Source organism: Cryptotermes secundus, unplaced genomic scaffold (genome assembly GCF_002891405.2).
Source record: "Cryptotermes secundus unplaced genomic scaffold, Csec_1.0 scaffold443, whole genome shotgun sequence".
NCBI classification, from domain to species: domain Eukaryota; kingdom Metazoa; phylum Arthropoda; class Insecta; order Blattodea; family Kalotermitidae; genus Cryptotermes; species Cryptotermes secundus.
Genome location: NW_019731576.1, coordinates 495349 through 507242, shown reverse-complemented (window position 1 = coordinate 507242; position 11894 = coordinate 495349).

The window sequence follows — 11894 nt, the reverse complement described above, 5'->3', positions numbered from 1 at the left end:
GGTGGCACGTCACAGTATCATTCCTGTACTGAGAGTTATCCCATGTCCGTCATTTCACGTGTTACAGAAACATGTGTATCTAGACATGACTGCAGTACTTACGTGCTAGAGAGACCTCTGGGTGTGAGGGTGTTAATATAACGAGAAGGGTACATGTTCTGTGTAAAGTATGAGCTAAAATCTTCACATGTTCACAAGAAGAGTCTGTGCTTATTCCTAGCAAATATAAAGACGCTGTTTCAAAACGGGTCCACTCAGCCTCATGATGGTAATTGAGGAGGTATTTCAAGGTAATGGCGGTTCCTGTCTAGAACACCGAGATTAACGGCAGTGGGGATTCTTTTCACTGACCACGCGACATCCTCTATTCGAAAAATTTTGCACTAACTTCGCCGACAAGCGGCGGTCGCTCGGTCGGTGTAGTTCGCTTGCGGACTTAAACCACGGAGTTTGCTTCAACTGTATAGAACATATTACACCACTTCTAATGAAGGAAGATGAACTAGTTAGGAAATTGAAGATGATTGATGAATATAAGAATAAACTTAATAAGGAGGCATTTGAAACCATTCACCTTACCAACAACAGTTCATACTCCTGCAGAAATCTATGTAGCTCCAGGTTCTGTGTCTGGCCCACCTACAGATAGTTTGAGTTCTTGGATTGTTTGGTATGAATGTTATTACATTCGATCCCACTCACCATCTCCATTCAGTACCCTGCTGAGTCTATGTTCTTCCCTTAATGTCAGAGACAAAGTTTCACACCCATACAAAACCAGAAGCAAAATTCCCACATCCCATAATAATTCATTATTATGGTTACTTTAGCTACTATTGTCTCTGGAGATGCTATTATCATTTTACCATAATTCATGTTATTAATAAGGTTAATATTGTGATGTGTATACCCATTGCTAGGCAAAGACTCTGTAAACATATTCCCACGGAAGCGCAAATCCCCAAAAATAGGATGACCATTGCTAGGCAACCGATCAGTAAACAAGTGTTTCTAAAAATAAAATAGGTTGTATTATTTTCGTGGTCCGTACCGAGGGGTTATTAAGAGACAAAGAAGGTCATTTATGAGTAACCCGTGTGGAGGCGGGGTCGAATACCTCCATCGTGACCCTGCGAGTCGTAGGAGGCGACGAAAAGGGAAGTCTCAGATCCGAGACAGTAAAATATGATCTCGATTTTCAAGCGACTCCGACCCGAAAAAGACTGTGCTGGCAAGGACCAGCAGCATGTACAAATGACAGTCCCATCATCTCGTCAAAGAGGGCGCTACACAAAAAAGAACAAGACCTTAACTGTCACACAGTAATAAATATCTGGTCATGAGCCCAAGATGAGGCTCGACACCAAGACTTACTGACTGACTGACCGCCAGTCGCAATGGGACTTTGACTTTAACGTTTGAGAGTCAATTGTCAGAAGTTAGAGAGTTCATTTGATTGAGTTGTTCAGAAGTGGGCCGAGTTCTGGTGATGACAGTCGAAGGTGATTCAAAAGAAATGGCAAGAAAGGAATTGGGCTGTGAAAACAAGACTTCATACGTAATTTGAAGTGACAGTGAGAATATTATAAATCCGTTGCCAGGATACGACTAGTGAAGACTGCGGAACCTAGTGCGTGTGTAACGGTGAGCTGTAAAGTGTGTGGACCAGCGATAGCGCTGTATTACCTATAGTCCCGAGTTGTGAATGTATAAGGTGCAGTGAATCCAATCACCCAATCCAAACCCCCTCTTATAACCCACGCGCACAACCCTTCCAAGCGACAGTATCTTCGTAACCGTGGTTAATTTTGGTTATCATGTTTACCGTATGCAGGCAATGGCGCTAGTGTCTCTCCGACCGTACAAGTGAATGTATCTTCAGCGTAGTTATTACCGGTTGCAGGATAACACTAAACATATGCACCCCCCACATTAAATCTCATATAAGATTTTATCCAGTGATTCTAAAGTTGAAATATCCAGGCACGGATGGAGAGACATACAGACAGACAATCTGTCATGATAATCTCTTTCTAAGTGTTCGATTCATGCACATCGTATAAAAATGCATAATGAAAAGGGAGACAAGATTAGGGTTGATAATTATTGAGTAATTTCATTCTCATCGACAGAGTACAGAAGTTTAACTAGTCTTTTTGCAATTCAACTACATATGTAGACAAAATTATTGGGAATCGCCGATGGGGTGTGTGATGCGCAATATTGATTACTCGTACGGCTTGTATGGACGTGAGGTACTGGGGAAGTTAGAAATACACTCCTTGGTTGCATCACGTAGACACTGAGAGCTTGTGACTTAATCAGGATAGAAGAATTGTGCAATATCGTTGCTGAATTTACTGTAGCCATGAAACAAATTAGGATAATCAGTACGCGTTTAAACGAAACTTATGCTGAATTTCGTATAGGTGAACTTTCGTCTGTGAACGGAGAAGTTCATGGAGGTAGGCCTAGACCCACTGGGGCTGTAGTGCCAAGGAAAAAAAAAAACAAAAATCTTTCGTCTGACGATCACGGTAGTCGAACGGTCTAAGGCATGTACTGTCTTCGCTCGCTTGGAAGCAGGGATCCTGGGTTTGAATCCCACTCAGGGCATGGATGTCTAGTTTGTGTGTGTGCGTCTTTCTGTGTTTGTGTACAGGTAGAGGCCTTGCGACGAGCTGATCACTCGCCCAAGGAGTCCTACCGAATGTGTAAGATCTAGAAAAACCAAATTGAACGGAGAAGTTCATGGGGGTAGGCCTAGGCCCACTGGGGCTGTAGTGCCAAGGAAAAAAGAACTTTCGTCTTCTCTGCTGCAATCGATCCGAAAGTAGGGGGTGCTTTATCTTCATTGAGTTTTCATTTCGCTTTAGAATACATAATTTATACATTTTAACATCAAGAGGGTCTAGACTGAAGTGGGGCCCGTAATTCTCTGATTTACACTGATGATTTTAATTTGTTATGCAATAATATAGATATGCTAAATAAAAAGGAGTAGCTATGTTCGAAGCTATTAAACCGTTTGGTCTGAAGAAGAATATTTCAAATACAAACTGCTCACGTGTCATCACCAGAATTAAGGACATAAAATGGGTATTATCAGGGCATCCAGTACATCATTTAACAAAGAGGTAAAGCTCAAGTAATTGAAAACAGATGTAATAAATTTAAATTCTTTTTGTTATGAAATTAAGAGCATTACAGGGTCCCACTGCGATGACTATGAAGTGTAAGATTTTTACCTTTTTTAACTCCCTGTATTTCGATCGAAGCCCGCCGTCATTTCGGAGGAACTTCGATGTACTTGAACCAAAATATAAGACATTAGTACGTAGAAGGTAGTACTCGTCATATTGAAATTTATGTGATACTTACAAGCATATTTTAAAGTGTTTTTCCTTTCCGTGTCAGTTTTATGTTTATAACTTATATAACGACGCTGTCAGTATTGTTACACGTACACCCATTGCTAGGCAACGGGTTTGTAAACAAGTTCCCTCGAAGAGAGATCCTTGGTAAATAGGCTTTTGCTAGGTCACGCAACAGTAGGACGACTATTTATAGTTCGTTTCTAGACAACAAGTATCGCGCTAATGGATTGGCGAAATAGCTTGTTTTCAATGGGGTCCATGCCATGTCCGCTACTGAGCAACGTAACGGAAACTAACCCGTCACGGAAAAAGAGTCGAACAGGGTTTAGTAGTTGAGAGTGCAAGGACCAGATTGGGGCTTGTAGATTAAATGAGTACAGAATAGGACAGAGGAATACAGAGTGTTTGAAGACGAAATGAAAAGAGGATTTCATAGTGATTTGAAGCCCTAGTTTCTTTGTTGAGATCCTTTGCGAGGAGACAACAAGTGAAGACGAAGAATCCTAGTGCGTGCGCAACGGTGAACTGTAAATTGTGTAAATCAGCAATGGCGCTGTGTTAATTGTAATTAAAGGGAGGGTGTGTAACCGAAGTGACAATAAATCCAATCATCTGAATTGGAATCATTTATTTCTGCCACGCGTATCACCCTACACGTGACAATATTTCGGACTTTCGATTGGGCTTGCAGACGGCTTCCTGCGGCAATTAAGCTCGCCGTAACCGCTTTTTAGAACTGCCTCGCGTTCACTGTTCCGAAACACTGTATATTGTTCATCACTGGAATTGTCAAATATCTGTTTCCGTGAAATTCATTAGTTTCGAAAGCAGAAATTTTTACAAAGTTTAGGAATTAGAATTTGGAGCCGGGTGGTGCTCAGGCGTATCCTAACTCGACCACTGAAAGGTATGTAGCTCTTAAACGAAGTTCCTCTGCAGGAAGGCGTCCCTCCCCAGTTTCATAACTTGAACTCATGACGTCCCCCTCAAGATTCTAACTGGATATTACAGCCCCAGTTGGCCTAGGCCTACCTCCATGAACTCCGTTCACTTCGGTTTTTCTAGATCTTACACATACGGTAGGACTCCTTGGGCGAGTGATCAGCTCATCGCAAGGCCTCTACCTGTCCACAAACATAGAAAAACGTACACAAACATCCATGCCCTGAGTGGGATTCGAACCCACGATCCCAGCTTCCCAGCGAGCGAAGACAGTGCATGCCTTAGACCGCTCGGCTACCGTGACCAGCAGTGTGAAGGTTAGGAGTGTACAAATACATTGTGTTCCCTAACTACAAACAAAAGTGAGCGATATTCAACCTGTGAGTTCTTGACTCCCGACTACCAGCTCCGATAATTAAATCTAGAAGCAACGTCGGTCCTCAAAACGCCTCACTAAAAGCTACGATTTCTGCTATTCACAATAGAATTTCGAAAGAAAGTCCGACAGCCTAGTGGCGAAAGCAGCTGTTAGTGCGCGGGTAAGCAGGTTTTGCTTTAACACTGCCATTCCGGGAATTAAATTCTCGCACCTTGTACTTTATTTTGTAATTTCATTACAACACCGTCCATGTATTAAGTAGCATCGGGAACAGATTACCCCTCTGCCCATCCCCTCAATTAATAACAATTTCTTGTGAAAATCGTCCACCATCTCATTCATTTGTTCCTCGTAATAGGGATAACTGAACCAAATATTCTAGCCGCTAGACATGTCAAATCCAACATTGATAGAAAATGATAGCGCCTACATTTTGGTTTTGAGGGTGTCTAGCGTGGTGAGCAGCCTTACAGTACGTGTAACTCTATTGTCATAACTTCTTGGCTTTCGGAGCCAAGGTACACTCAAGAAAATGGGAAATGTTTTGACTCGACACGCATTTAATTTCTTATGCGTCAACTTTCATAACCGCTGCGACTGGCCCCCAGGCAGATTTATATAAATGTCTCTTCACAGCAAGACTTAACAAAAACTGATTTCATTTTAATAGAGAGTGGGCACTCAGCCCAGTCACATTAGTCAGTGAAGTAACATTAAGTAAAATTACTTCGCTTTTTACCGTGGGTCTACATCCAATTATCCTTAACACTGGACTCAAATTCGCGATGCAATAGTGATGTTCCTACATCGTCTGCCATGGATCCTCGGTTCTAAATTCGGCTGTGAGGTGTATCATGATCCTATTCATTCTTGTGCAGCTAATACTAGGATCTTACCTTCAACTGGGCCTTTCTTATATCAGTAACGTCCTTCACAACTCTCCGTGTGTTAATTAAGGTGGTGTAGAAAATCGAGGTTCGTATTTCGTGTTTTGACATGTTATTTTAAATTTCAGAATTTTCTAAAAAGCTTAAAAGTGATTACAAAATTATAATTATGAGCAACTTTCTCTTCCTGTGGTAACAATCCCATGATAGCGGCTTTGTAATTTTAAGAGAATTGGAAAGAACCACTCCACTGTCTCCATTAAGCCGAGCTGTTATATCTCGCCTTTAGTTCTGTTGTGCCAGTGCCGAGTGTAGTCATTGTCTGTGCTTATTAATGTCTTTCGTGGTTTCTGCCAGTGCCCCTACACATATTTTGAACAGTGAGTTCAAGAAGGTCAAAATTGCTTCCTTGTCAATAGTTTAAATTGTCAAGTAACGTCTGAAGTTGATACGTAATCCCTGAACTAGGGAGGGTTAGTCACTCAAAATAAGACACAACCACTGACCCCCACATCATCCACACCTTCCAACGATTCTTTAGCTAATTTTATATAAGTAGCTAAGTTGACATATGTCTCAGCTCTGTTGTACAAATGCAGAAACAAATTCAAAACAAAAAAAAAATTCTTGGGTTTAGTCCGCAAGCCAACTATACCTACCGAGCGACCGCCGCTTGTCGGCGAAATTAATGCCAAATTTAGTGGATAGAGGGTGTCGCGTGGTCAGTGCAACGAATCACCAGGCAGTTAATTTCGGTTTTCTAGACCGGAGCCGCTATTTCCAGGAAAATAGCTCCTCAATTATTCTCACTAGGCTGAGTGAACCCCGTTGCAGACCCACTACTGTTTCAGGAAATCTGGTATCACCGGAATCGAACCCGGGCTTCTGGATATGCAGCCAGGAACTCTGACCACAGAGGCGGTCCTAGGGATGGTTAGTGACTCAAAATAAATCACAATCACTGCCCCTCACATCCTGCACAGCCCATCCAACGATTCTTTAGCTAAGTTGATATGTGTCGCAGCTCTGTTGTACAACTGCAGACCCATACATAAAGCGACCAAAACAAAAAGATAAATTTCTCTTACGGACTCAAGTCACAGAGTTTAGGGCAGCAGAACTGACAAGTCATGATCATCTTCGCATTTATGCCGATGAGAACATACAAGCGATTACAGTTTGCTAAAATCAAATTATTATTATTTTATCCACTCCAGGTCCAAAGTGTTTCTGGTGCGTAGAGGTTAGCTCAGTTAACAAAGTAATCTTATACAACCTCCTGACAGTTTCTTGTAACGTCTACTGATAATTTGCTCTCATACTTTATCTAAATGAACTGGCAGACATAACCACAATATTTCGCTACACCGTCATAACATAATTTCTGTCACAAAACGCTTTTCACTTACAATTTGTAGTTAATACATGTTTGAGTTCTCCGTGACAAATTTAATGTTCACTGCGACCTTCGTAATTGTAACCAAACAGAAAGATAGCTGCTTTCTTATTTTACTTTATGCCGATAAAATCTTGGTGTTTATTAATAATCCAAACAAGCGATGTCAAATTATGCTGTTAGACATATTCTTGGACCCTCTTCCAATTCCGAAATGTAAGATTCATTGTAATGAGCTTCAGTTTATTAGTCTAAGTTCCAAGCGTCTAAGAAGGGAATTTCTCTTTAAATCCTCTTATCCTCCTTCCTTCCTCCACAGTTTCTTGGCTACAGATCTAGAGGTCCGGGTTGGATTCCCGGTATTACAATATTTTTTCAGAGTAGTAGTGGGTCTGGAACGGGGTTCACTCAGCCTCGTGATGATAATTGAGGAGCTATTTCAAGGAAATAGCGGCCCCGGTCTAGAAAACCGAAATTAACGGCCGTGGGAATTCGTTGCGCTGACCACGCGACACCCTCTATCCGCAAAAGTTGGCACTAACTTCGCCGACAAGCGGCGGTCGCTCGGTCGGTATACTTCGCTTGCGGACTAAAATCACGGAGTGTTTTTTTTTACTTCCTCCACAATGGCTAATTACTTCAATAAAATTAGGCTACTTATTTCATTTTACTACAAAAAGTGACTGGCGCTAATGACGCCCCCACTTCAGAAGTTCACACTCCGCCAAGTTGATGCTTCTGGTGCTGGGAAACTGAAAAGTATGAGGACGGAGTGAAGCAGAACGTCGTTGCAAACAGAGGGGAATCCGTCAATTGAACAGCGGTCGGCGGACACACAGGCATATACGAGCCTTAATAATGAACTGGCACTTCTTCCCACTGCGTGACCTAGCCAGTCACAGAGCTCTGCTGCAGAGGAATGAACTAGACCAAGTTTCCTTTTATTCTCGCTATCCAGCGGCACCGCACGTGACACATGGAACAAACGGAAGTTTATCTGCTGTTGCGTCCTGCGTTCTCTGTTTGATTTCTTTCTTCAAGAATTTTCTTATTGACAATATTTTTAATTTAATCCCAATTCTTCCATTTTCCATTGTGTTTGTCGTCTATTTTGGTATCTATAACTAACTAAATATGGCAGAACAGCTTCTGTTTACTGCATGTGTGTTAAGCTGTCGTGATTCGGTTGGGCTACTTGAAATTTTTTTCAGACACATAAACTACCCTTTCATTATGATTGCAGGTTACTGTGAAGCTTTGTCTGATCCATCTTCAGTTTGCTCTCCCACAGTGAACATTACAAATGACAATGGGAACACATCGGTACAATAATTTAGCCAATAGGAGTACATTAAGATCCAGATGTCATTTCCTTTCGTCTTTTAGACCTATATTTCTTATATATAAGTGCTTAGGTTTTCACAGCGGTGATTGTCAAGTTTGTTGACTTCTGAGCTGTGATACTGTGTAGTTTTGTAGGTAAATAAACATGTTTCGGAGAAACGTACTACTTCCATCTTCAAAACTGACGTGTGTGTATGTTCAGAAGTAGGCTTGGTTAGACAGTTAATGTATAAGGAGAGTGGTCATGAGACTGAGTTCCTCATTTTTTTTAGAGCGAGGGTACACCAAGGAAACTGGTAACCGCAACACAACCGAAAATTAGGAGAATTGTTATCAGCCAGAGTTGAACACACGTTACTGAATGGAGTAGCGCAAATTTAAGAAACGGCAAACTCAACTTCCAGGCAATGGAGCATGTCAGTCTTCTCAAATTTGCGTTGCTGAGTGGTTTCCTTGTATCAGCTTTTATATATATTTTCTTTTATTGCTAGTGGGGTGGGACTAAGTCCCTTGTACTGCGGCCACTTCTGGCCTATTGTACCAGCCCCAGATGATAGGTGAGGGTGATTGTGGAGCAATTGGTGGAATGAAGATTGGCAGGGGAAACCGAAGTACTCGGAGAAAACCTGCCCCAACGCCACTTTGTCCACCACAAATCCCACTTGACCAGAACCGGGATCGAATCCGAGCCGCCGCGGTGGGAAGCCAGCGACTAACCGCTTGAGCTATGGCGCTGCTCCGCTCGACATAAATAACGGTGAACAGATTCATTCTTCTTTCATCGGTTAGTTCTGTCAATTAAGCTGTGTTCCGAGGTAATCACAATACGCGTTGTCCACTGCAATATAACCTGCAGAGATCATGTAGACTGACCCGCATGACACTGCCAGCCCAGAAATTTCCTCTACATCACGCCGTCAGATAACACAGTGGCTTTGTCATGAATTCCACGTCTTCACAAACTGTAGGCCTGCATTCCGAAGGTTCGACATAACGCACATGCCTCATTTGCCCCAAGGCTATAAAATGTGTGTACTGTGCAGACTTCATATTCAGGGCGGATAAAGGCATAGAGGAGGTAAGCCATGGAACAGAAGCTCGCGGCTTACGCGCCCCGCGCGAGGCGTATAGGCAAATTGTTTAGCATGAGATGGTGGAGGGCCCTAAGGCTTTCAGTGCAACGAAAACAATTTGTTTTCTGAACTATATCTTCATTTGCTCTCTTACTCACAAATGTTAGAGGGCCTAACACTCTCTCACAGCCCGCCACATCCCTCAGTGCACTGGGACCCCCCGCTGAACACTGTCCTAGGTTCCTAAAAACTTTTAAATCGCCCCTGGTAATATCAGTTTACTTCACTATCAGTGCGTTAGCACAGTTTAAATTGTTTATGACTTCTGAAATACGTTGAGATCAAAAAGTAGAACAAATCTACAATAATAGCAACAGCAGCAACAACGGCAACACAACAACCACGACGGATTAAATTACATTTTAATAAAATCAATAAAAACGTCTGTATTTCAATCAGTTTTGTCTCAGACACTACATGTCGCTTGGTACATTCGAATAAAATATGCTGTTGTTGAATAAGACACATGAAATTGATGATTTATTGATTATAATATATTTTATTATAATTTAATTTACTTTGTTCTTATGTCGACGACTACAGTATCTCGACTTTATAACAAATTAAGACAAAAAATAATTGCTTAAATCTATGTTACAGAGATTTTGCCTTTGAATTTCGAAGGGATAGTTTAGACGTAGTAAATACATCATGGATCGCTTTTATTCTGTGTCAGGGCTCTGCCTCGTACACATTTCATAACTGCGGCACGTGCAATGAGCACGTGCAAAGGCGCAGGCGTCAATGATTCAAACGCCAATAAACTCACACCAGTGTCTGCAGAAAACAGACCCTACGAGGTTCACTTAACTTCACCTTTCAGCCACCCGTCTTCATTTCCCATGAAATAGTTTATTTCTTCCTCCAGAGAAGATATTTAAATTCTGACGCGAAATATTAAGTGCCCAAAATGTACTAAAACTCTCCAGAATTCCAGAACTTCAAACACTAACATTGCTCAGAAGACAGATATAGATATTGTCACGTGAAGGGTCGTGACTATTGGACTGGTTAGGGATGGAATGATTGGATATATTGACAGCTTACATACACCACTGAGAGCCACGGGCAATTAGAGCACTACCGCTAATCTCTGCACTTTACGGTACACTGACACACAGAGACTGTGCCCTCAGTCTGTCACAGTCACCACTATCCGTTATTAAATCAAATTAGGAAACATTATAGTTAAACAAGTCCAGATATATAGAATTTTAACAGCTTGGAAATTTCTGGGCTCTGCTGAAAGAATCGAAACGTGACAACAGAAGGTCTGCCTGAATCAGTGCCTGGATTTCAAATGCCTGGGAATCAGGAAGGAAATCAGACATGGCGGAAAAAATCTGTCTTCTAGGATGTAATTCTGTGTAGTCCGCTGAAAGTCTACTGACATTTCATAGGAATATGTCGTCTCCATCTTCAGGATCAAAGAATAAGCAGACCACTGCTTGCTACCTGCTTCAAGCTGACTTCTTGCTTGGGTTACTTTTCAACCCTGAAGATGAAGAAGATATACTCCTTCGAAACGTCAATTGAGCCGGGATAGCGTAGTCAATATAGTTACTGGCTACGGGATGGACAACTGAGGGGTCGGAGTTCGAGTCCCGGTAGGGTCAAGAATTTTCTTTTCTCCACGTCGTCCAGATCGGCTCTGGGGTCCACCCAATTTCTTATCTAATGGATACCGGAGGATCTTTCCCCGGGGGTAAAATGGCCGAGGCGTGAAGCTGACCACTTATCTCCTGTTAGTGCCACTCGCCCATACACCTTCATGGGGTAGCGCTTAATTAGTGAAGCACAGGGACAGTTTTACCTTTATGTGAAATACCGTGTGCACAGCCAAAGACTGAATACGCAGGGTGAACTCAAAGCACGGATCACTGCAGCATTTTGCAAATATTGCAGATTCTTGCTACACTGCATCTGTCAGGGTGATTATGTAGAGTCTGCTTTCACCTAACAAGTTTTCCAGTTATGTGTTAAAAACTGTTTCAGTTGGTGAATAAACAACTGGAAACTACATCCTCATATATATTTTTATTCCCGAGGTATATGTGCTTGCATTCCTGGCATACTTCTCGTAGGCGTGTATGAGAATTGCATAACTTGAAGGGTAAGTGCCGTTATGTCATTGAAGGTTAAGCAGTTATTAATGCCTATATAACACGTAACTCTGCTGCTAAGGAAATGAAAGTACTGAAAGGCAATGTTTATTTCTCGTGTCTTTCAAACGGCGTCCATTTTTATTGTTATTTATATCACACTATAAAGAGACATGGGGGAGTGGAGGTATAGCTCAACCATTCATAACCTCGGAACTAGATAGAGATGAGTGGTCAGCTTCACGCTTCGGCCTTTTTACCGAAGTGGGGAGAATCCCCGATACCCATTAGATAGGAAGCTGTGTTGGATCCAGTACCGGTCTGGACACACTAA